Source organism: Mandrillus leucophaeus, unplaced genomic scaffold (genome assembly GCF_000951045.1).
Source record: "Mandrillus leucophaeus isolate KB7577 unplaced genomic scaffold, Mleu.le_1.0 Scaffold1485, whole genome shotgun sequence".
Lineage (NCBI taxonomy): Eukaryota > Metazoa > Chordata > Mammalia > Primates > Cercopithecidae > Mandrillus > Mandrillus leucophaeus.
Window position 1 is genome coordinate 101387 of NW_012101460.1, and position 4479 is coordinate 105865.

A 4479-nucleotide genomic window follows, 5' to 3' on the forward strand; every position below is an offset into this window, starting at 1 on the left:
GGGTTTCACCATGTTAGCCAGGATGGTCTCAATCTCCTGACCTCATGATCTGCCTGCCTTGGCCTCCCAAAGTGCTGTGATTACAGGCGTGAGCCACCATGCTTGGCCTATTATTTTTAATATATAGACATATTTTTGAGACAGAGTCTCATTCTGTTACCCAGGCTGGAATACAGTGGCATGATCTCGCCTCACTGCAACCTCTGCTTCCTGGGTTCAAGCGATTCTCCTGCCTCAGCCTCTGGAGTAGCTGGGACTGTTACAGGCGCATGCCACCACGCCCAGCTAATTTTTGTACTTTTAGTAGAGAAGGGGTTTCACCATGTTGGCCAGGCTGGTCTCGAACTCCCGGCCCACCTCAGCCTCCCAAAGTGCTGGGATTACAGGCGTGAGCCACCGCGCCCGGACTATTTTTTAAAGTATTTTTATGGGAAAATTTAAATCTATACAAAAGTAGAGAGAATATAATGAATCCCTATGGACCCATGAGCTAGCTTCTTCCATAATGATCAACTCAGGACCAATTTGCTGTAACCAAAGGTTTACAGCAATACTGTTTCCCTACTAGATTATTTTGACAGACATCCATCCTTTTACCCATTAATAATTGAGTATGTACCTCTAAAAGATAAGAAGTTTTTAAAAAACAGTATAGATATCATTATAATGTCTAACAAGTTAACAATTCCTTAATCGAATTTCTATTCTGATCATTATGTTTTTAATTAAGGATTTTGTTTACTGATGAATGGTTATGTTTAATTGGTTTTTATGACTTTATGAAAAAATAGCTTAGGTCGAGAGAAACAAGATTAAGTTCCAGGGATTTACAGTGTGGTCTGTGGGGCCAGGGCCAGAGGCTGGGAGGGAGGCGGAGGAGCATACAAACTGGGAAGACTTAGTTTCCAGACACAGTTCTGGCCCATTACTAGACACAAAACTGTGAGCAGGTCAATTCACCTTTGAGCTTCAGTTCTTTAATCTATAACAGGTCTAATATGTCTGCTCTGCCTATCTCACAGTGTTACCATAAGGATCAAATTAAAAATGTGTACACAAGTTCTTTCAAAATGTCATTCAAATATAAAAAATATTATAATAAAGGTCAGGCACAGTGGCTCATGTCTGTAATCCCAGCACTTTGGGAAGCAGAGGCAGGCAGATCGTTTGAGTCCAGCAGTTTGAGACCAGCCTAGCCAACATAGTGAAACCTCATCTCTACAAAAATACAAAAATTAGCTGTGTGTAGCGGTGCAGGCCTGTAATCCCAGCTATTCAGGAGGCTGAGGCAGGAGAATTGCTTGAACCTGGGAGGCAAGATTGCAGTGAGCCAAGCTCATGTCACTGCACTTCCGCCTGGGTGATAGAGCTAGACTCTGTCTCAAAAATAAAATAAAATAAAAAACTGGCTGGGTGTGGCAGCTGATGCTGGTGATCCTAGCACTTAGGGAGGCTGAGGCAGAAGGATCATGAGCCTAGGAATTCCAAGACCAGCCTGGGCAACAAAGCCAGACCCTGTCTCCTTAAAAAAATTAAGTTCAATTAAACATTCTAAAACATAATAAACCAGTCTTTAGAACCATAAACCTGTAGTGTTTTCCACAATGTAATGCACTGCCCGGTAAAACACTCCAATTAAGACTGTCATTTAAAGGACCCTAAACTCTGTCAAGATCAGGCACTTTTTTGAAACCCTAAGACAATTATCCCCCAATTTTCTCCATTCTTTGTTTCTACCAAGAACCAAGTTTACCAGCAAAATAATACTAGTCTCTTAACAACAATCCTGCTGACATCTAGTATTCATTCATATGACATGTAATTATTGGGGTCTTTAAAATTTGAACAGAACCTTTGTCAATTCCCCAGGACCTTAGGCAAAAAATCAGGGAAATGAAGTAACTCTGTCTGCCAGAAGTGGATATTCTGAAACATCACTTTCCAGCTTTAAGAAACACACTTCCCTGCTTGTGAAGGAAATGAATCTTCCTCCCTTTTTCTCAAATTACACAATTGGAAATCAATTTAGATACTCTGGAGCTCCTCCAGCTAGTGGGCCAACTAAGAGAAAACAGGAAGTCAGAGATTCTAGCTTAGCTGGATCATATCCAGGTCTTCATAAGGAACTCTCTTCCGCTGACATGTAAAAAAATTCTTTCAGCAAGAGCGTTAATCTTGAACGTGTGTAAACACCAAAGCTATGGTTAACCCTATCTCACCCTTAGGTCTAAAGCCAGTATAGTCAGATAGCTGGGTCCTAGGCCTTCAGCTTTCATAACCGGCATTATTGTAAGTCCACGCCACTGACTCACCTTTGCTTGGCACGAGTTAACTTTTCCTCCACGTCGATTTTTTTTTTCACCCTCAACAAAATCCCTTTAATGAAACAGACCTGGCAACCTGAGCTTTGATTTCTGTCTCCACCAGAGGCCTGTACAAGCCAAGTTATCCAAGCTTTAAAATGTGTGATCTGAGGCTGGGAGTGGTGGCTCATGCCTGTAATACCAGCACTTTGGAAGGCCGAGGCAGGAGGATCGCTTGAGCTCAGGAGTTCACGACCAGCCTGGGCTGGTCTTTCTTTGAGAAAGCGAGACTCTGTCTCAAAAAAAAAAAAAAAGTATGCTCTAAAAGCTGGGTGTTTGACAAAAAGGAAAAACAGTGCCTTTCCAAAACCGAAGGTCCCTAACCAAGGAGATCTCTTTAAGGTCTCGAAAAAAGGAGGATGGAATGAAAAGGATGTGTAAGTAGTGTCATTTTCTTACTTGCAGAGTTCATCCTAGTCTTCCAGCTATCGTTTCCTAGCACTCAATGTTCCCAAGACAGTGTCACCACCCCAACTCTCTCTCATTTTCTTTGCCCAGGCCCTCATTCCACTGGGGAGTCGCGGCCTTCCATCGGTAGAAGCCGATGTTCTGAACCACGGACTCTCCAACTCTCCGGCGCTTTTCGCCCACTCGGTCCCTCTGAACACGAAGGGCTCTCTCATCCTGTCACTAAAAACATTAACTGTCCCGAGACACGGAAAAAGTCGCCCCTCTTCTTTGCAGGATTCCTCCCTTGAACTTCCCCAAACCCTCTCAGTGCGACGTGACCCCACCCCTAAGTAACCTCAGCCGCTTCCTTACCAGCTTCCCGCCCCCGGGGGGCGCCTGCCGTAGGCCAACGCAAGGACCGTCCGCTGCCAGCTCTGCCGCTATCCCTGTGGGGTGAATCTAACATGGCGGATAAAGACAGTAAGTAGTCCCCTGTTTCGCCGAGTTTTCGCCAAGATGATTGGCTCCTACCACTTGTCCCTCAAAACGACCACCCCATTGATTGGTGGAGATTCTGTCGACGGGGCGGGGCAGAAGAAACCTGAAGCCGAACAACAATAACAAACATTGGGGACGAGGGGCGGAACTACGAGTGCGCAGACGTGAGCCAGAGCGGATTTCCCCTTCCCTAGGCAAATTCGGCGACTACTGCGTCCCCCGCAGGTCACTGACCTTACAGGACGACTTGCCCAAGACTCGTGGGGCTGGATGGGAATTGTAGTCTTCCTAGGAGTTGTCGGTATCTTTTTGACCTAGTCTCTGCTCTCAAGATACGAAAACATAACAACACTCCAATCCAAAACTGTTGACATGTATAAGCGCGCGGAGGTCTCCAATCTATCCACTGGATTTCCGTGAGAATTGTGCCCGCTTCGGTATTGGATGTTCCTTTCCATAAGACTACAGTTTCCAAGGAACAGCGTGGCGAAGGCCTTTCATTCCGCAACGCATGCTGGAAGTAGTAGTTCTTTCCCTCCACCCCCCAACAATCCTTTTATTTACCTAAACTGGAGACCTCCATTAGGGCGGAAAGAGTAGGGGAATGGGACCTCTTCCTACGACTGCTTTGGACACTATCTTACACTCATATTCAGGCCTCGGGTAGCGATTCTGATCTTTGTACAGCGATTACTGTGACGTAATAAGTCGCAACTGGAAGCGTAAAGGCGAGAGGGCGGGCGCTTTATGGCAAACTCAGGTAGAGTTCTTCCTCTTCCGTCTCTTTCTTTTTACGTCACCCGGGGCAGACTGGGTGGCCAATCCAGAGCCCCGAGAGGCGATAGGCTCTTTGTGTCCCGCCTTTCCTCTGTGTCTTGATTTCCTATTCTGAGAGGCTGTTGCTCAGCGGTTTCCGTGGCAACGGTAAAGCGTGGGAATTACAGGTAAATTAAAACTGTGGAACCCCTTTCCTCGCTGCCGCCAAGGTGCTCGGTCATTCCGAGGAAGTTAAGGCCGCGTTGGGGTGAGGCCCTCACCTCTTCCGGCAACTAGCACCCCGTCTGGCGGCCCCAGCCCCACACTCGCCCGCGCCATGGCCTACGTCTCCGAGCTCGCCTGCATCTACTCTGCCTTCATTCTGCCCGACGATGAGGTGACCGTCACGGAGAGTAAGATCAATGCCCTCATTTAAGCAGCCGGTGTAAATGTTGAACATTTTTGGCCTGGC

The 4479-nt window shown here is 46.6% G+C and overlaps 1 protein-coding gene across 4 annotated transcripts in view; it reads right to left on the reverse strand.

Annotated features, from left to right (window-relative positions):
• NBR1 (neighbor of BRCA1 gene 1) overlaps window positions 1–4014 on the reverse strand; it is a 39985-nt gene extending 35971 nt beyond the window's left edge. For 2 of the 4 annotated variants that reach the window (XM_011974754.1, XM_011974751.1), the window contains exon 1: window positions 3126–3457. The gene's annotated coding sequence lies outside the window, so the exon portion shown is untranslated. Of the gene's footprint in view, window positions 1–3125; window positions 3458–3485 lie in introns of those variants that run through there. The other 2 variants (XM_011974752.1, XM_011974753.1) reach the window with 2 other exon arrangements.
• Between the last annotated feature and the right edge of the window lie 465 nt (window positions 4015–4479).